This window comes from Chionomys nivalis, chromosome 6 (assembly GCF_950005125.1).
Source record: "Chionomys nivalis chromosome 6, mChiNiv1.1, whole genome shotgun sequence".
NCBI lineage: Eukaryota > Metazoa > Chordata > Mammalia > Rodentia > Cricetidae > Chionomys > Chionomys nivalis.
In genome coordinates, this window is record NC_080091.1 from 1,782,077 (window position 1) to 1,803,873 (window position 21,797).

Consider the following 21,797-nt stretch of genomic DNA (forward strand, 5'->3'; position numbering starts at 1 on the left):
GAGAATCTTAAAAGGGGACCTGCTCAGCTTTGTGTGTGTGTGTGTGTGTGTGTGTGGTGGGGGTGTGGGCTGAGAATAACCCTCATAAGGCGGCTCTCTGTTTTCACCTGGTGAGGCTGCCCTGGTGGCATGCAGCGAGGATGAGGCGGACTTATGGACCGTGGTGGTGCTGGAGAAATGCTCCGAGGTGGCAGAGGTGGAGACACAGGTGGCTTCTGAGTTGTCTGTAGCTTGGACCGAGGTGGTTTTGGTGGAGGAATACGACGTGGTCCTGGGTGATGGAGGAAAGTCATTGATTAATTAATAAAAAAATTGCCTGACCCTCATTGGTTAGAACATAGGTGGGTGGAGTAAACAGAACAGAATGCTCGGAGGAACAGGAAGTGAGCTCAGATGCAGGGCAGCTCCTCTCAGAGCAGACGCCATGAAGCTCCGACCCAGGATGGACGTAGGCTAGAATCTTCCCGGTAAGCGCCCCTTGGGGTGCTACACAGATTATTAGAAATGGGCTAAGTTAATACGTGAGAATTAGCCTAGAAGGGGCTAGATATAATGGGCCAGGCAGTGTTTAAAAGAATACAGTTTGTGTGTTGTTATTTTGAGGCATGAGCTAGCCAGGTGGCCAGGAGCAGGGTGGCAGGAACACAGCCCGAAGCTCCCACTACACCTGGAGTCCTCCTGGACCATTGATGGAAGAGATGGAATGAAGAAGAGGTGGACCTGGAAGACCTGGAGGACCCGTGTAAACGGATAAAGGCGAGAACAGTCAGGGACTAGGAGACCGGCCCTACTAGGGAGACCTGCACAGCTGCATGGATGACCAGATTTATTTTTTAAAACCAGAAAATGTTTTAAATTTAGAATTCCATATTTATAATGTTGGCCACAACATCATGATTATTATTGTCTGTACTTTAGTATTTTCACCATTTGTGAAGAAACATTAAAAAAAAGTTAAATGGTAGTATGCTGAGTTTTTTTTTCTTTTAAAGATGATTGTTTTAAGACCCGACAATGAGAACCCCTTGTGAGCATACTCAGTATCATTGTGGAGAACCAAGAGGGACCCTAATTGTAACAAAGTTCATGGTTGTGATTATTTTCAAATACATTCCAAATGTTTATTAACTGTCAAAAAAATAATGTTGCAGAGGTTCCATGGTGTCACTAGTGTGACTACCAGGAACAAGCTCAGCGTCAGCCTGTGGTCTCCCCCTTGCATGTCCAATGTAAGTCCTAAAGAATGTGTGTGATTCATTGTGGTGTTGTGAAGTGTAGTTTCTCAGATTCCAAAGAGTGTCAACTCTGTCACTTGTACCTGGAAATGTAGGTAATTCAGTATCGGCGGTAGGTTGGGCCACAATGCCATCGTCATAATTTGCAGGAAGAGATCCTTCCGGCTTGGTTTCTTCAACCTTTAAGGAAATTTTGAGACGCTCGTTTTCATTAAAATTGTCACTGATTTTAATTCACTTTAGATGAACTTATCTTTTAATGCCAGGGTTTTGATTCATAGTCCCCAAATAATTGTTTGCTCTGGGAAATTTTATCACTGTAACCACTGATATCATGTAACTTTTGCTTCCTTTCTGTTTAATTCAAAGCCCAGAGTTTGAGAATCTTAAAAGGGGACCTGCTCAGCTTTGTGTGTGTGTGTGTGTGTGTGTGTGTGTGGTGGGGGTGTGGGCTGAGAATAACCCTCATAAGGCGGCTCTCTGTTTTCACCTGGTGAGGCTGCCCTGGTGGCATGCAGCGAGGATGAGGCGGACTTATGGACCGTGGTGGTGCTGGAGAAATGCTCCGAGGTGGCAGAGGTGGAGACACAGGTGGCTTCTGAGTTGTCTGTAGCTTGGACCGAGGTGGTTTTGGTGGAGGAATACGACGTGGTCCTGGGTGATGGAGGAAAGTCATTGATTAATTAATAAAAAAATTGCCTGACCCTCATTGGTTAGAACATAGGTGGGTGGAGTAAACAGAACAGAATGCTCGGAGGAACAGGAAGTGAGCTCAGATGCAGGGCAGCTCCTCTCAGAGCAGACGCCATGAAGCTCCGACCCAGGATGGACGTAGGCTAGAATCTTCCCGGTAAGCGCCCCTTGGGGTGCTACACAGATTATTAGAAATGGGCTAAGTTAATACGTGAGAATTAGCCTAGAAGGGGCTAGATATAATGGGCCAGGCAGTGTTTAAAAGAATACAGTTTGTGTGTTGTTATTTTGAGGCATGAGCTAGCCAGGTGGCCAGGAGCAGGGTGGCAGGAACACAGCCCGAAGCTCCCACTACACCTGGAGTCCTCCTGGACCATTGATGGAAGAGATGGAATGAAGAAGAGGTGGACCTGGAAGACCTGGAGGACCCGTGTAAACGGATAAAGGCGAGAACAGTCAGGGACTAGGAGACCGGCCCTACTAGGGAGACCTGCACAGCTGCATGGATGACCAGATTTATTTTTTAAAACCAGAAAATGTTTTAAATTTAGAATTCCATATTTATAATGTTGGCCACAACATCATGATTATTATTGTCTGTACTTTAGTATTTTCACCATTTGTGAAGAAACATTAAAAAAAAGTTAAATGGTAGTATGCTGAGTTTTTTTTTCTTTTAAAGATGATTGTTTTAAGACCCGACAATGAGAACCCCTTGTGAGCATACTCAGTATCATTGTGGAGAACCAAGAGGGACCCTAATTGTAACAAAGTTCATGGTTGTGATTATTTTCAAATACATTCCAAATGTTTATTAACTGTCAAAAAAATAATGTTGCAGAGGTTCCATGGTGTCACTAGTGTGACTACCAGGAACAAGCTCAGCGTCAGCCTGTGGTCTCCCCCTTGCATGTCCAATGTAAGTCCTAAAGAATGTGTGTGATTCATTGTGGTGTTGTGAAGTGTAGTTTCTCAGATTCCAAAGAGTGTCAACTCTGTGACTTGTACCTGGAAATGTAGGTAATTCAGTATCGGCGGTAGGTTGGGCCACAATGCCATCGTCATAATTTGCAGGAAGAGATCCTTCCGGCTTGGTTTCTTCAACCTTTAAGGAAATTTTGAGACGCTCGTTTTCATTAAAATTGTCACTGATTTTAATTCACTTTAGATGAACTTATCTTTTAATGCCAGGGTCTTGATTCATAGTCCCCAAATAATTGTTTGCTCTGGGAAATTTTATCACTGTAACCACTGATATCATGTAACTTTTGCTTCCTTTCTGTTTAATTCAAAGCCCAGAGTTTGAGAATCTTAAAAGGGGACCTGCTCAGCTTTGTTTGTGTGTGTGTGTGTGTGTGTGTGTGTGTGTGTGTGTGGTGGGGGTGTGGGCTGAGAATAACCCTCATAAGGCGGCTCTCTGTTTTCACCTGGTGAGGCTGCCCTGGTGGCATGCAGCGAGGATGAGGCGGACTTATGGACCGTGGTGGTGCTGGAGAAATGCTCCGAGGTGGCAGAGGTGGAGACACAGGTGGCTTCTGAGTTGTCTGTAGCTTGGACCGAGGTGGTTTTGGTGGAGGAATACGACGTGGTCCTGGGTGATGGAGGAAAGTCATTGATTAATTAATAAAAAAATTGCCTGACCCTCATTGGTTAGAACATAGGTGGGTGGAGTAAACAGAACAGAATGCTCGGAGGAACAGGAAGTGAGCTCAGATGCAGGGCAGCTCCTCTCAGAGCAGACGCCATGAAGCTCCGACCCAGGATGGACGTAGGCTAGAATCTTCCCGGTAAGCGCCCCTTGGGGTGCTACACAGATTATTAGAAATGGGCTAAGTTAATACGTGAGAATTAGCCTAGAAGGGGCTAGATATAATGGGCCAGGCAGTGTTTAAAAGAATACAGTTTGTGTGTTGTTATTTTGAGGCATGAGCTAGCCAGGTGGCCAGGAGCAGGGTGGCAGGAACACAGCCCGAAGCTCCCACTACACCTGGAGTCCTCCTGGACCATTGATGGAAGAGATGGAATGAAGAAGAGGTGGACCTGGAAGACCTGGAGGACCCGTGTAAACGGATAAAGGCGAGAACAGTCAGGGACTAGGAGACCGGCCCTACTAGGGAGACCTGCACAGCTGCATGGATGACCAGATTTATTTTTTAAAACCAGAAAATGTTTTAAATTTAGAATTCCATATTTATAATGTTGGCCACAACATCATGATTATTATTGTCTGTACTTTAGTATTTTCACCATTTGTGAAGAAACATTAAAAAAAAGTTAAATGGTAGTATGCTGAGTTTTTTTTTCTTTTAAAGATGATTGTTTTAAGACCCGACAATGAGAACCCCTTGTGAGCATACTCAGTATCATTGTGGAGAACCAAGAGGGACCCTAATTGTAACAAAGTTCATGGTTGTGATTATTTTCAAATACATTCCAAATGTTTATTAACTGTCAAAAAAATAATGTTGCAGAGGTTCCATGGTGTCACTAGTGTGACTACCAGGAACAAGCTCAGCGTCAGCCTGTGGTCTCCCCCTTGCATGTCCAATGTAAGTCCTAAAGAATGTGTGTGATTCATTGTGGTGTTGTGAAGTGTAGTTTCTCAGATTCCAAAGAGTGTCAACTCTGTGACTTGTACCTGGAAATGTAGGTAATTCAGTATCGGCGGTAGGTTGGGCCACAATGCCATCGTCATAATTTGCAGGAAGAGATCCTTCCGGCTTGGTTTCTTCAACCTTTAAGGAAATTTTGAGACGCTCGTTTTCATTAAAATTGTCACTGATTTTAATTCACTTTAGATGAACTTATCTTTTAATGCCAGGGTCTTGATTCATAGTCCCCAAATAATTGTTTGCTCTGGGAAATTTTATCACTGTAACCACTGATATCATGTAACTTTTGCTTCCTTTCTGTTTAATTCAAAGCCCAGAGTTTGAGAATCTTAAAAGGGGACCTGCTCAGCTTTGTTTGTGTGTGTGTGTGTGTGTGTGTGTGTGTGTGTGTGTGTGTGGTGGGGGTGTGGGCTGAGAATAACCCTCATAAGGCGGCTCTCTGTTTTCACCTGGTGAGGCTGCCCTGGTGGCATGCAGCGAGGATGAGGCGGACTTATGGACCGTGGTGGTGCTGGAGAAATGCTCCGAGGTGGCAGAGGTGGAGACACAGGTGGCTTCTGAGTTGTCTGTAGCTTGGACCGAGGTGGTTTTGGTGGAGGAATACGACGTGGTCCTGGGTGATGGAGGAAAGTCATTGATTAATTAATAAAAAAATTGCCTGACCCTCATTGGTTAGAACATAGGTGGGTGGAGTAAACAGAACAGAATGCTCGGAGGAACAGGAAGTGAGCTCAGATGCAGGGCAGCTCCTCTCAGAGCAGACGCCATGAAGCTCCGACCCAGGATGGACGTAGGCTAGAATCTTCCCGGTAAGCGCCCCTTGGGGTGCTACACAGATTATTAGAAATGGGCTAAGTTAATACGTGAGAATTAGCCTAGAAGGGGCTAGATATAATGGGCCAGGCAGTGTTTAAAAGAATACAGTTTGTGTGTTGTTATTTTGAGGCATGAGCTAGCCAGGTGGCCAGGAGCAGGGTGGCAGGAACACAGCCCGAAGCTCCCACTACACCTGGAGTCCTCCTGGACCATTGATGGAAGAGATGGAATGAAGAAGAGGTGGACCTGGAAGACCTGGAGGACCCGTGTAAACGGATAAAGGCGAGAACAGTCAGGGACTAGGAGACCGGCCCTACTAGGGAGACCTGCACAGCTGCATGGATGACCAGATTTATTTTTTAAAACCAGAAAATGTTTTAAATTTAGAATTCCATATTTATAATGTTGGCCACAACATCATGATTATTATTGTCTGTACTTTAGTATTTTCACCATTTGTGAAGAAACATTAAAAAAAAGTTAAATGGTAGTATGCTGAGTTTTTTTTTCTTTTAAAGATGATTGTTTTAAGACCCGACAATGAGAACCCCTTGTGAGCATACTCAGTATCATTGTGGAGAACCAAGAGGGACCCTAATTGTAACAAAGTTCATGGTTGTGATTATTTTCAAATACATTCCAAATGTTTATTAACTGTCAAAAAAATAATGTTGCAGAGGTTCCATGGTGTCACTAGTGTGACTACCAGGAACAAGCTCAGCGTCAGCCTGTGGTCTCCCCCTTGCATGTCCAATGTAAGTCCTAAAGAATGTGTGTGATTCATTGTGGTGTTGTGAAGTGTAGTTTCTCAGATTCCAAAGAGTGTCAACTCTGTCACTTGTACCTGGAAATGTAGGTAATTCAGTATCGGCGGTAGGTTGGGCCACAATGCCATCGTCATAATTTGCAGGAAGAGATCCTTCCGGCTTGGTTTCTTCAACCTTTAAGGAAATTTTGAGACGCTCGTTTTCATTAAAATTGTCACTGATTTTAATTCACTTTAGATGAACTTATCTTTTAATGCCAGGGTCTTGATTCATAGTCCCCAAATAATTGTTTGCTCTGGGAAATTTTATCACTGTAACCACTGATATCATGTAACTTTTGCTTCCTTTCTGTTTAATTCAAAGCCCAGAGTTTGAGAATCTTAAAAGGGGACCTGCTCAGCTTTGTTTGTGTGTGTGTGTGTGTGTGTGTGTGTGTGTGTGTGTGTGTGGTGGGGGTGTGGGCTGAGAATAACCCTCATAAGGCGGCTCTCTGTTTTCACCTGGTGAGGCTGCCCTGGTGGCATGCAGCGAGGATGAGGCGGACTTATGGACCGTGGTGGTGCTGGAGAAATGCTCCGAGGTGGCAGAGGTGGAGACACAGGTGGCTTCTGAGTTGTCTGTAGCTTGGACCGAGGTGGTTTTGGTGGAGGAATACGACGTGGTCCTGGGTGATGGAGGAAAGTCATTGATTAATTAATAAAAAAATTGCCTGACCCTCATTGGTTAGAACATAGGTGGGTGGAGTAAACAGAACAGAATGCTCGGAGGAACAGGAAGTGAGCTCAGATGCAGGGCAGCTCCTCTCAGAGCAGACGCCATGAAGCTCCGACCCAGGATGGACGTAGGCTAGAATCTTCCCGGTAAGCGCCCCTTGGGGTGCTACACAGATTATTAGAAATGGGCTAAGTTAATACGTGAGAATTAGCCTAGAAGGGGCTAGATATAATGGGCCAGGCAGTGTTTAAAAGAATACAGTTTGTGTGTTGTTATTTTGAGGCATGAGCTAGCCAGGTGGCCAGGAGCAGGGTGGCAGGAACACAGCCCGAAGCTCCCACTACACCTGGAGTCCTCCTGGACCATTGATGGAAGAGATGGAATGAAGAAGAGGTGGACCTGGAAGACCTGGAGGACCCGTGTAAACGGATAAAGGCGAGAACAGTCAGGGACTAGGAGACCGGCCCTACTAGGGAGACCTGCACAGCTGCATGGATGACCAGATTTATTTTTTAAAACCAGAAAATGTTTTAAATTTAGAATTCCATATTTATAATGTTGGCCACAACATCATGATTATTATTGTCTGTACTTTAGTATTTTCACCATTTGTGAAGAAACATTAAAAAAAAGTTAAATGGTAGTATGCTGAGTTTTTTTTTCTTTTAAAGATGATTGTTTTAAGACCCGACAATGAGAACCCCTTGTGAGCATACTCAGTATCATTGTGGAGAACCAAGAGGGACCCTAATTGTAACAAAGTTCATGGTTGTGATTATTTTCAAATACATTCCAAATGTTTATTAACTGTCAAAAAAATAATGTTGCAGAGGTTCCATGGTGTCACTAGTGTGACTACCAGGAACAAGCTCAGCGTCAGCCTGTGGTCTCCCCCTTGCATGTCCAATGTAAGTCCTAAAGAATGTGTGTGATTCATTGTGGTGTTGTGAAGTGTAGTTTCTCAGATTCCAAAGAGTGTCAACTCTGTGACTTGTACCTGGAAATGTAGGTAATTCAGTGTCGGCGGTAGGTTGGGCCACAATGCCATCGTCATAATTTGCAGGAAGAGATCCTTCCGGCTTGGTTTCTTCAACCTTTAAGGAAATTTTGAGACGCTCGTTTTCATTAAAATTGTCACTGATTTTAATTCACTTTAGATGAACTTATCTTTTAATGCCAGGGTTTTGATTCATAGTCCCCAAATAATTGTTTGCTCTGGGAAATTTTATCACTGTAACCACTGATATCATGTAACTTTTGCTTCCTTTCTGTTTAATTCAAAGCCCAGAGTTTGAGAATCTTAAAAGGGGACCTGCTAAGCTATGTGTGTGTGTGTGTGTGTGTGTGTGTGTGTGTGTGTGTGTGTGTGTGTGTTGGGGGGCGTGCGCTGAGAATAACCTTCATAAGGTGGCTTTCTGTTTTCACCCGGTGAGGCTGCCTTGGTGGCATGCAGCGAGGATCAGGCGGACTTATGGACCGTGGTGGTGCTGGAGAAATGTTCCGAGGTGACAAAGGTGAAGACACAAATTGCTTCAGACTTGTCAGTATCTTGGACCGAGATCGTTTTGGTGGAGGAATATGACGTGGTCCTGGGTGATGGAGGAAGGTCATTGATTAATTAATAAAAAAACTGCCTGGCCCTCATTGGTTTGAACAAAGCTGGGTAGAGTAAACAGAACAGAATGCTGGGAGGAAGGGGAAGTGAACTCCGATGCAGGGCAGCTCCTCTCAGAGCAGACACCATGAAGCCCTGACCCAGGATGGAAGTAGGCTAGAATCTTCCCGGTAAGTGCACCTTGGGGTGCTACACAGATTATTAGAAATTGGCTACATTAGTACGTGAGAATTAGCCTAGAAGGGGCTAGATATAATGGGCCAGGCAGTGTTTAAAAGAATACAATTTGTGTGTTGTTATTTTGGGGCATGAACTAGCCAGGTGGCCAGGAGCAGGGTGGCAGGAACGCAGCCGGCAGCTCCCACTACACCTGGAGTCCTCCTGGACCATTGATGGAACAGATGGAATGAAGAAGGGGTGGACCTGGAGGACCCGCAGGACCTGCGTAAATGGATAAAGGCGAGAATGGACAGGAACTTAGAGACCGGCCCTACTAGGGAGACCTGCACAGCTGCATGGATGACCAGATTTATTTTTTAAAACCAGAAAATGTTTTAAATTTAGAATTCCATATTTATAATGTTGGCCACAACATCATGATTATTATTGTCTGTACTATAGTATTTTCACTATTTGTGAAGAAACATTAAAAAAACTTAAATGGTAGTTTGCTGAGTTTTTTTTTTCTTTTAAATATGCTTGTTCTAAGACTCGACAATGGGAACCCCTTGTGAGCATACTCAGTATCATTGTGGAGAACTAAGAGGGACCCTAATTGTAACAAAGTTCATGGTTGTGATTGTTTTCAAATACATTCCAAGTGTTTATTAACTGTCAAAAAAATAATGTTGCAGGGATTCCATGGTGTCACTAGTGTGGCTACCAGGAGCAAGCTCAGGGTCAGCCTGTGGTCTACCCCTTGCATGTCCAATGTAAGTCCTAAAGAATGTGTGTGATTCATTGTGGTGTCGTGAAGTGTAGCTTCTCAGATTCCAAAGAGTGTCAACTCTGTGACTTGTACCTGGAAATGTAGGTAATTCAGTGTCAAATGTAGGTTGGGGCACAATACCGTCGTCATAATTTGCAGGAAGAAATCCTTCCGGCTTGGTTTCATCAACCTTTAAGGAAATTTTGAGATGTTAGTTTTCATTAAATATGTCACTGATTTTTATTCACTTTAGAAGAACTTATCTTTTAATGCCAGGGTCTTGAATTATAGTCCCCAAATAATTGTTTGCTCCGGGACATTTTATCACTGTAACTACTGTTATCGTGTAATTTGTTTTTCCTGTGTGATTCAAAGCCCCGAGTTTGAGAATCTTAAAAGGGGACCGGCTCAGCCTTATGTGTGTGTGTATGTGTGTGTGTGTGGGTGTTTGTGTTGGGGGGCATTGGCTGAGAATAACCTTCATAAGGTGGCTCTCTGTTTTCACCTGGTGAGGCTGCCTTGGTGGCATGCAGCGAGGATGAGTCGGACTTATGGACCGTGGTGGTGCTGGAGAAATGTTCCGAGGTGACAAAGGTGAAGACACAAATTGCTTCAGACTTGTCAGTATCTTGGACCGAGATCGTTTTGGTGGAGGAATATGACGTGGTCCTGGGTGATGGAGGAAGGTCATTGATTAATTAATAAAAAAACTGCCTGGCCCTCATTGGTTCGAACATAGGTGGGTGGAGTAAACAGAACAGAATTCTGGGAGGAAGGGGAAGTGAACTCAGATGCAGGGCAGCTCCTCTCAGAGCAGACTCCATGAAGCCCTGACCCAGGATGGAAGTAGGCTAGAATCTTCCCGGTAAGCGCCCCTTGGGGTGCTACACAGATTATTAGAAATTGGCTACATTAGTACGTGAGAATTAGCCTAGAAGGGGCTAGATATAATGGGCCAGGCAGTGTTTAAAAGAATACAATTTGTGTGTTGTTATTTTGGGGCATGAACTAGCCAGGTGGCCAGGAGCAGGGTGGCAGGAACGCAGCCCGCAGCTCCCACTACACCTGGAGTCCTCCTGGACCATTGATGGAACAGATGGAATGAAGAAGGGGTGGACCTGGAGGACCCGGAGGACCTGCGTAAATGGATAAAGGCGAGAATGGACAGGAACTTAGAGACCGGCCCTACTAGGGAGACGTGCACAGCTGCATGGATGACCAGATTTATTTTTTAAAAGCAAAAAAATATTTTTTTTTTTTGGGTTTTTCGAGACAGGGTTTCTCTGTGGTTTTGGAGCCTGTCCTGGAACTAGCTCTTGTAGACCAGGCTGGTCTCGAACTCACAGAGATCCGCCTGCCTCTGCCTCCCAAGTGCTGGGATTAAAGGCGTGCGCCACCACCGCCCGGCCCAGAAAATGTTTTAAATTTAGAATTCCATATTCATAATGTTGGCCACAACATTATTATTATTATTGTCTGTACTTTAGTATTTTCACCATTTGTGAAGAAACATTAAAAAAACTTAAATGGTAGTTTGCTGAGTTTTTTTTTCTTTTAAAGATGCTTGATTTTAGACTCAGCAATGAGAATCCCTTGTGAGCATACTCAGTATCATTGTGGAGAACCAAGAGGGACCCTAATTGTAACTAAGTTCATGGTTGTGATTATTTTCAAATACATTCCAAGTGTTTATTAACTGTCAAAAAAATAATGTTGCAGGGGTTCCATGGTGTCACTAGTGTGGCTACTAGGAGCAAGCTCAGGGTCAGCCTGTGGTCTCCCCCTTGCATGTCCAATGTAAGTCCTAAAGAATGTGTGTGATTCATTGTGGTGTCGTGAAGTGTAGCTTCTCAGATTCCAAAGAGTGTCACTCTGTGACTTGTACCTGGAAATGTAGGTAATTCAGAGTCAGCGGTAGGTTGGGGCACAATGCCGTCGTCATAATTTGCAGGAAGAAATCCTTCCGGCTTGGTGTCATCAACCTTTAAGGAAATTTTGAGATGTTAGTTTTCATTAAATATGTCACTGATTTTTATTCACTTTAGAAGAACTTATCTATTAATGCCAGGGTCTTGATTTATAGTCCCCAAATAATTGTTTGCTCCGGGACATTTTATCACTGTAACTACTGTTATCGTGTAATTTTTTTTCCTGTGTGATTCAAAGCCCCGAGTTTGAGAATCTTAAAAGGGGACCTGCTAAGCTATGTGTGTGTGTGTGTGTGTGTGTGTGTGTGTGTGTGTGTGTTGGGGGGCGTGCGCTGAGAATAACCTTCATAAGGTGGCTCTCTGTTTTCACCTGGTGAGGCTGCCTTGGTGGCATGCAGCGAGGATGAGGCGGACTTATGGACCGTGGTGGTGCTGGAGAAATGTTCCGAGGTGACAAAGGTGAAGACACAAATTGCTTCAGACTTGTCAGTATCTTGGACCGAGATCGTTTTGGTGGAGGAATATGACGTGGTCCTGGGTGATGGAGGAAGGTCATTGATTAATTAATAAAAAAACTGCCTGGCCCTCATTGGTTTGAACAAAGCTGGGTAGAGTAAACAGAACAGAATGCTGGGAGGAAGGGGAAGTGAACTCCGATGCAGGGCAGCTCCTCTCAGAGCAGACACCATGAAGCCCTGACCCAGGATGGAAGTAGGCTAGAATCTTCCCGGTAAGTGCACCTTGGGGTGCTACACAGATTATTAGAAATTGGCTACATTAGTACGTGAGAATTAGCCTAGAAGGGGCTAGATATAATGGGCCAGGCAGTGTTTAAAAGAATACAATTTGTGTGTTGTTATTTTGGGGCATGAACTAGCCAGGTGGCCAGGAGCAGGGTGGCAGGAACGCAGCCGGCAGCTCCCACTACACCTGGAGTCCTCCTGGACCATTGATGGAACAGATGGAATGAAGAAGGGGTGGACCTGGAGGACCCGCAGGACCTGCGTAAATGGATAAAGGCGAGAATGGACAGGAACTTAGAGACCGGCCCTACTAGGGAGACCTGCACAGCTGCATGGATGACCAGATTTATTTTTTAAAACCAGAAAATGTTTTAAATTTAGAATTCCATATTTATAATGTTGGCCACAACATCATGATTATTATTGTCTGTACTATAGTATTTTCACTATTTGTGAAGAAACATTAAAAAAACTTAAATGGTAGTTTGCTGAGTTTTTTTTTTCTTTTAAATATGCTTGTTCTAAGACTCGACAATGGGAACCCCTTGTGAGCATACTCAGTATCATTGTGGAGAACTAAGAGGGACCCTAATTGTAACAAAGTTCATGGTTGTGATTGTTTTCAAATACATTCCAAGTGTTTATTAACTGTCAAAAAAATAATGTTGCAGGGATTCCATGGTGTCACTAGTGTGGCTACCAGGAGCAAGCTCAGGGTCAGCCTGTGGTCTACCCCTTGCATGTCCAATGTAAGTCCTAAAGAATGTGTGTGATTCATTGTGGTGTCGTGAAGTGTAGCTTCTCAGATTCCAAAGAGTGTCAACTCTGTGACTTGTACCTGGAAATGTAGGTAATTCAGTGTCAAATGTAGGTTGGGGCACAATACCGTCGTCATAATTTGCAGGAAGAAATCCTTCCGGCTTGGTTTCATCAACCTTTAAGGAAATTTTGAGATGTTAGTTTTCATTAAATATGTCACTGATTTTTATTCACTTTAGAAGAACTTATCTTTTAATGCCAGGGTCTTGAATTATAGTCCCCAAATAATTGTTTGCTCCGGGACATTTTATCACTGTAACTACTGTTATCGTGTAATTTGTTTTTCCTGTGTGATTCAAAGCCCCGAGTTTGAGAATCTTAAAAGGGGACCGGCTCAGCCTTATGTGTGTGTGTATGTGTGTGTGTGTGGGTGTTTGTGTTGGGGGGCATTGGCTGAGAATAACCTTCATAAGGTGGCTCTCTGTTTTCACCTGGTGAGGCTGCCTTGGTGGCATGCAGCGAGGATGAGTCGGACTTATGGACCGTGGTGGTGCTGGAGAAATGTTCCGAGGTGACAAAGGTGAAGACACAAATTGCTTCAGACTTGTCAGTATCTTGGACCGAGATCGTTTTGGTGGAGGAATATGACGTGGTCCTGGGTGATGGAGGAAGGTCATTGATTAATTAATAAAAAAACTGCCTGGCCCTCATTGGTTCGAACATAGGTGGGTGGAGTAAACAGAACAGAATTCTGGGAGGAAGGGGAAGTGAACTCAGATGCAGGGCAGCTCCTCTCAGAGCAGACTCCATGAAGCCCTGACCCAGGATGGAAGTAGGCTAGAATCTTCCCGGTAAGCGCCCCTTGGGGTGCTACACAGATTATTAGAAATTGGCTACATTAGTACGTGAGAATTAGCCTAGAAGGGGCTAGATATAATGGGCCAGGCAGTGTTTAAAAGAATACAATTTGTGTGTTGTTATTTTGGGGCATGAACTAGCCAGGTGGCCAGGAGCAGGGTGGCAGGAACGCAGCCCGCAGCTCCCACTACACCTGGAGTCCTCCTGGACCATTGATGGAACAGATGGAATGAAGAAGGGGTGGACCTGGAGGACCCGGAGGACCTGCGTAAATGGATAAAGGCGAGAATGGACAGGAACTTAGAGACCGGCCCTACTAGGGAGACGTGCACAGCTGCATGGATGACCAGATTTATTTTTTAAAAGCAAAAAAATATTTTTTTTTTTTGGGTTTTTCGAGACAGGGTTTCTCTGTGGTTTTGGAGCCTGTCCTGGAACTAGCTCTTGTAGACCAGGCTGGTCTCGAACTCACAGAGATCCGCCTGCCTCTGCCTCCCAAGTGCTGGGATTAAAGGCGTGCGCCACCACCGCCCGGCCCAGAAAATGTTTTAAATTTAGAATTCCATATTCATAATGTTGGCCACAACATTATTATTATTATTGTCTGTACTTTAGTATTTTCACCATTTGTGAAGAAACATTAAAAAAACTTAAATGGTAGTTTGCTGAGTTTTTTTTTCTTTTAAAGATGCTTGATTTTAGACTCAGCAATGAGAATCCCTTGTGAGCATACTCAGTATCATTGTGGAGAACCAAGAGGGACCCTAATTGTAACTAAGTTCATGGTTGTGATTATTTTCAAATACATTCCAAGTGTTTATTAACTGTCAAAAAAATAATGTTGCAGGGGTTCCATGGTGTCACTAGTGTGGCTACTAGGAGCAAGCTCAGGGTCAGCCTGTGGTCTCCCCCTTGCATGTCCAATGTAAGTCCTAAAGAATGTGTGTGATTCATTGTGGTGTCGTGAAGTGTAGCTTCTCAGATTCCAAAGAGTGTCACTCTGTGACTTGTACCTGGAAATGTAGGTAATTCAGAGTCAGCGGTAGGTTGGGGCACAATGCCGTCGTCATAATTTGCAGGAAGAAATCCTTCCGGCTTGGTGTCATCAACCTTTAAGGAAATTTTGAGATGTTAGTTTTCATTAAATATGTCACTGATTTTTATTCACTTTAGAAGAACTTATCTATTAATGCCAGGGTCTTGATTTATAGTCCCCAAATAATTGTTTGCTCCGGGACATTTTATCACTGTAACTACTGTTATCGTGTAATTTTTTTTCCTGTGTGATTCAAAGCCCCGAGTTTGAGAATCTTAAAAGGGGACCTGCTAAGCTATGTGTGTGTGTGTGTGTGTGTGTGTGTGTGTGTGTGTGTGTTGGGGGGCGTGCGCTGAGAATAACCTTCATAAGGTGGCTCTCTGTTTTCACCTGGTGAGGCTGCCTTGGTGGCATGCAGCGAGGATGAGGCGGACTTATGGACCGTGGGGGTGCTGGAGAAATGTTCCGAGGTGACAAAGGTGAAGACACAAATTGCTTCAGACTTCTCAGTTTCTTGGACCGAGATCGTTTTGGTGGAGGAATATGACGTGGTCCTGGGTGATGGAGGAAGGTCATTGATTAATTAATAAAAAAACTGCCTGGCCCTCATTGGTTTGAACATAGGTGGGTGGAGTAAACAGAACAGAATGCTGGGAGGAAGGGGAAGTGAACTCAGATGCAGGGCAGCTCCTCTCAGAGCAGACACCATGAAGCCCTGACCCAGGATGGAAGTAGGCTAGAATCTTCCCGGTAAGCGCCCCTTGGGGTGCTACACAGATTATTAGAAATTGGCTACATTAGTACGTGAGAATTAGCCTAGAAGGGGCTAGATATAATGGGCCAGGCAGTGTTTAAAAGAATACAATTTGTGTGTTGTTATTTTGGGGCATGAACTAGCCAGGTGGCCAGGAGCAGGGTGGCAGGAACGCAGCCCGCATCTCCCACTACACCTGGAGTCCTCCTGGACCATTGATGGAACAGATGGAATGAAGAAGGGGTGGACCTGGAGGACCCGCAGGACCTGCGTAAATGGATAAAGGCGAGAATGGACAGGAACTTAGAGACCGGCCCTACTAGGGAGACCTGCACAACTGCATGGATGACCAGATTTATTTTTAAAACCAGAAAATGTTTTAAATTTAGAATTCCATATTTATAATGTTGGCCACAACATCATGATTATTATTGTCTGTACTTTAGTATTTTCACTATTTGTGAAGAAACATTAAAAAAACTTAAATGGTAGTTTGCTGAGTTTTTTTTTTCTTTTAAAGATGCTTGTTTCAAGACTCGACAATGGGAACCCCTTGTGAGCATACTCAGTATTATTGTGGAGAACCAGGAGGGACCCTAATTGTAACAAACTTCATGGTTGTGATTGTTTTCAAATACATTCCAAGTGTTTATTAACTGTCAAAAAAATAATGTTGCAGAGGTTCCATGGTGTCACTAGTGTGGCTACCAGCAGAAGGCTCAGCGTCAGCCTGTGGTCTCCCCCTTGCATATCCAATGTAAGTCCTAAAGAATGTGTGTGATTCATTGTGGTGTCATGAAGTGTAGCTTCTCAGATTCCAAAGAGTGTCAACTCTGTGACTTGTACCTGGATATGTAGGTAATTCAGTGTCAGCGGTAGGTTGGGGCACAATGCCGTCATCATAATTTGCAGGAAGAAATCCTTCCGGCTTAGTTTCATCAACCTTTAAGGAAATTTTGAGATGTTAGTTTTCATTAAATATGTCACTGATTTTTATTCACTTTAGAAGAACTTATCTTTTAATGCCAGGGTCTTGATTTATAGTCCCCAAATAATTGTTTTCTCCGGGAAATATTATCACTGTAACCACTGTTATCGTGTAATTTTTTTCCTGTGTGATTCAAAGCCCCGAGTTTGAGAATCTTAAAAGGGGACCTGCTAAGCTGTGTGTGTGTGTGTGTGTGTGTGTGTGTAGGGGGCGTGGGCTGAGAATAACCTTCATAAGGTGGCTCTCTGTTTTCACCTGGTGAGGCTGCCTTGGTGGCATGCAGCGAGGATCAGGCGGACTTATGGACCGTGGCGGTGCTGGAGAAATGTTCCGAGGTGACAAAGGTGAAGACACAAATTGCTTCAGACTTCTCAGTTTCTTGGACCGAGATCGTTTTGGTGGAGGAATATGACGTGGTCCTGGGTGATGGAGGAAGGTCATTGATTAATTAATAAAAAAACTGCCTGGCCCTCATTGGTTTGAACATAGGTGGGTGGAGTAAACAAACAGAATGCTGGGAGAAAGGGGAAGTGAACTCAGATGCAGGGCAGCTCCTCTCAGAGCAGACACCATGAAGCCCTGACCCAGGATGGAAGTAGGCTAGAATCTTCCCGGTAAGCGCACCTTGGGGTGCTACACAGATTATTAGAAATTGGCTACATTAGTACGTGAGAATTAGCCTAGAAGGGGCTAGATATAATGGGCCAGGCAGTGTTTAAAAGAATACAATTTGTGTGTTGTTATTTTGGGGGCATGAACTATCCACGTGGCCAGCAGCAGGGTGGCAGGAACGCAGCCCGCAGCTCCCACTACACCTGGAGTCCTCCTGGACCATTGATGGAACAGATGGAATGAAGAAGGGGTGGACCTGGAGGACCCGGAGGGCCTGCGTAAACGGATAAAGGCGAGAATGGACAGGAACTTACAGACCGGCCCTACTAGGGAGACCTGCACAACTGCATGGATGACCAGATTTATTTTTAAAACCAGAAAATGTTTTAAATTTAGAATTCCATATTTATAATGTTGGCCACAACATCATGATTATTATTGTCTGTACATTAGTATTTTCACTATTTGTGAAGAAACATTAAAAAAACTTAAATGGTAGTTTGCTGAGTTTTTTTTTTCTTTTAAAGATGCTTGTTTCAAGACTCGACAATGGGAACCCCTTGTGAGCATACTCAGTATCATTGTGGAGAACCAGGAGGGACCCTAATTGTAACAAACTTCATGGTTGTGATTGGTTTCAAATACATTCCAAGTGTTTATTAACTGTCAAAAAAATAATGTTGCAGAGGTTCCATGGTGTCACTAGTGTGGCTACCAGCAGAAGGCTCAGCGTCAGCCTGTGGTCTCCCCCTTGCATGTCCAATGTAAGTCCTAAAGAATGTGTGTGATTCATTGTGGTGTCGTGAATTGTAGCTTCTCAGATTCCAAAGAGTGTCAACTCTGTGACTTGTACCTGGATATGTAGGTAATTCAGTGTCAGCGGTAGGTTGGGGCACAATGCCGTCGTCATAATTTGCAGGAAGAAATCCTTCCGGCTTGGTTTCATCAACCTTTAAGGAAATTTTGAGATGTTAGTTTTCATTAAATATGTCACTGATTTTTATTCACTTTAGAAGAACTTATCTTTTAATGCCAGGGTCTTGATTTATAGTCCCCAAATAATTGTTTGCTCCGGGAAATTTTATCACTGTAACCACTGTTATCGTGTAATTTTTTTTCCTGTGTGATTCAAAGCCCCGAGTTTGAGAATCTTAAAAGGGGACCTGCTAAGCTATGTGTGTGTGTGTGTGTGTGTGTGTGTGTGTGTGTGTGTGTGTGTGTGTGTGTGTGTTGGGGGGCGTGCGCTGAGAATAACCTTCATAAGGTGGCTCTCTGTTTTCACCTGGTGAGGCTGCCTTGGTGGCATGCAGCGAGGATGAGTCGGACTTATGGACCGTGGTGGTGCTGGAGAAATGTTCCGAGGTGACAAAGGTGAAGACACAAATTGCTTCAGACTTGTCAGTATCTTGGACCGAGATCGTTTTGGTGGAGGAATATGACGTGGTCCTGGGTGATGGAGGAAGGTCATTGATTAATTAATAAAAAAACTGCCTGGCCCTCATTGGTTTGAACAAAGCTGGGTAGAGTAAACAGAACAGAATGCTGGGAGGAAGGGGAAGTGAACTCCGATGCAGGGCAGCTCCTCTCAGAGCAGACACCATGAAGCCCTGACCCAGGATGGAAGTAGGCTAGAATCTTCCCGGTAAGTGCACCTTGGGGTGCTACACAGATTATTAGAAATTGGCTACATTAGTACGTGAGAATAAGCCTAGAAGGGGCTAGATATAATGGGCCAGGCAGTGTTTAAAAGAATACAATTTATGTGTTGTTATTTTGGGGCATGAACTAGCCAGGTGGCCAGGAGCAGGGTGGCAGGAACGCAGCCCGCAGCTCCCACTACACCTGGAGTCCTCCTGGACCATTGATGGAACAGATGGAATGAAGAAGGGGTGGACCTGGAGGACCCGCAGGACCTGCGTAAATGGATAAAGGCGAGAATGGACAGGAACTTAGAGACCGGCCCTACTAGGGAGACCTGCACAACTGCATGGATGACCAGATTTATTTTTAAAACCAGAAAATGTTTTAAATTTAGAATTCCATATTTATAATGTTGGCCACAACATCATGATTATTATTGTCTGTACTTTAGTATTTTCACTATTTGTGAAGAAACATTAAAAAAACTTAAATGGTAGTTTGCTGAGTTTTTTTTTTCCTTTAAAGATGCTTGTTTTAAGACTCAACAATGGAAATCCCTTGTGAGCATACTCAGTATCATTGTGGAGAACCAAGAGGGACCCTAATTGTAACAAAGTTCATGGTTGTGATTGTTTTCAAATACATTCCAAGTGTTTATTAACTGTCAAAAAAATAATGTTGCAGAGGTTCCATGGTGTCACTAGTGTGGCTACCAGCAGAAGGCTCAGCGTCAGCATGTAGACTCCCCCTTGCATGTCCAATGTAAGTCCTAAAGAATGTGTGTGATTCATTGTGGTGTCGTGAAGTGTAGCTTCTCAGATTCCAAAGAGTGTCAACTCTGTGACTTGTACCTGGATATGTAGGTAATTCAGTGTCAGCGGTAGGTTGGGGCACAATGCCGTCGTCATAATTTGCAGGAAGAAATCCTTCCGGCTTGGTTTCATCAACCTTTAAGGAAATTTTGAGATGTTAGTTTTCATTAAATATGTCACTGATTTTTATTCACTTTAGAAGAACTTATCTTTTAATGCCAGGGTCTTGATTTATAGTCCCCAAATAATTGTTTTCTCCGGGAAATATTATCACTGTAACCACTGTTATCGTGTAATTTTTTTCCTGTGTGATTCAAAGCCCCGAGTTTGAGAATCTTAAAAGGGGACCTGCTAAGCTGTGTGTGTGTGTGTGTGTGTGTGTGTGTGTGTGTGTGTAGGGGGCGTGGGCTGAGAATAACCTTCATAAGGTGGCTCTCTGTTTTCACCTGGTGAGGCTGCCTTGGTGGCATGCAGCGAGGATCAGGCGGACTTATGGACCGTGGCGGTGCTGGAGAAATGTTCCGAGGTGACAAAGGTGAAGACACAAATTGCTTCAGACTTCTCAGTTTCTTGGACCGAGATCGTTTTGGTGGAGGAATATGACGTGGTCCTGGGTGATGGAGGAAGGTCATTGATTAATTAATAAAAAAACTGCCTGGCCCTCATTGGTTTGAACATAGGTGGGTGGAGTAAACAAACAGAATGCTGGGAGAAAGGGGAAGTGAACTCAGATGCAGGGCAGCTCCTCACAGAGCAGACACCATGAAGCCCTGACCCAGGATGGAAGTAGGCTAGAATCTTCCCGGTAAGCGCACCTTGGGGTGCTACACAGATTATTAGAAATTGGCTACATTAGTACGTGAGAATTAGCCTAGAAGGGGCTAGATATAATGGGCCAGGCAGTGTTTAAAAGAATACAATTTGTGTGTTGTTATTTTGGGGGCATGAACTATCCACGTGGCCAGCAGCAGGGTGGCAGGAACGCAGCCCGCAGCTCCCACTACACCTGGAGTCCTCCTGGACCATTGATGGAACAGATGGAATGAAGAAGGGGTGGACCTGGAGGACCCGGAGGGCCTGCGTAAACGGATAAAGGCGAGAATGGACAGGAACTTACAGACCGGCCCTACTAGGGAGACCTGCACAACTGCATGGATGACCAGATTTATTTTTAAAACCAGAAAATGTTTTAAATTTAGAATTCCATATTTATAATGTTGGCCACAACATCATGATTATTATTGTCTGTACATTAGTATTTTCACTATTTGTGAAGAAACATTAAAAAAACTTAAATGGTAGTTTGCTGAGTTTTTTTTTTCTTTTAAAGATGCTTGTTTCAAGACTCGACAATGGGAACCCCTTGTGAGCATACTCAGTATCATTGTGGAGAACCAGGAGGGACCCTAATTGTAACAAACTTCATGGTTGTGATTGGTTTCAAATACATTCCAAGTGTTTATTAACTGTCAAAAAAATAATGTTGCAGAGGTTCCATGGTGTCACTACTGTGGCTACCAGCAGAAGGCTCAGCGTCAGCCTGTGGTCTCCCCCTTGCATGTCCAATGTAAGTCCTAAAGTATGTGTGTGATTCATTGTGGTGTCGTGAAGTGTAGCTTCTCAGATTCCAAAGAGTGTCAACTCTGTGACTTGTACCTGGATATGTAGGTAATTCAGTGTCAGCGGTAGGTTGGGGCACAATGCCGTCGTCATAATTTGCAGGAAGAAATCCTTCCGGCTTGGTTTCATCAACCTTTAAGGAAATTTTGAGATGTTAGTTTTCATTAAATATGTCACTGATTTTTATTCACTTTAGAAGAACTTATCTTTTAATGCCAGGGTCTTGATTTATAGTCCCCAAATAATTGTTTGCTCCGGGAAATTTTATCACTGTAACCACTGTTATCGTGTAATTTTTTTTCCTGTGTGATTCAAAGCCCCGAGTTAGAGAATCTTAAAAGGGGACCTGCTAAGCTATGTGTGTGTGTGTGTGTGTGTGTGTGTGTGTGTGTGTGTGTGTGTGTTGGGGGGCGTGCGCTGAGAATAACCTTCATAAGGTGGCTCTCTGTTTTCACCTGGTGAGGCTGCCCTGGTGGCATGCAGCGAGGATGAGTCGGACTTATGGACCGTGGTGGTGCTGGAGAAATGTTCCGAGGTGACAAAGGTGAAGACACAAATTGCTTCAGACTTGTCAGTATCTTGGACCGAGATCGTTTTGGTGGAGGAATATGACGTGGTCCTGGGTGATGGAGGAAGGTCATTGATTAATTAATAAAAAAACTGCCT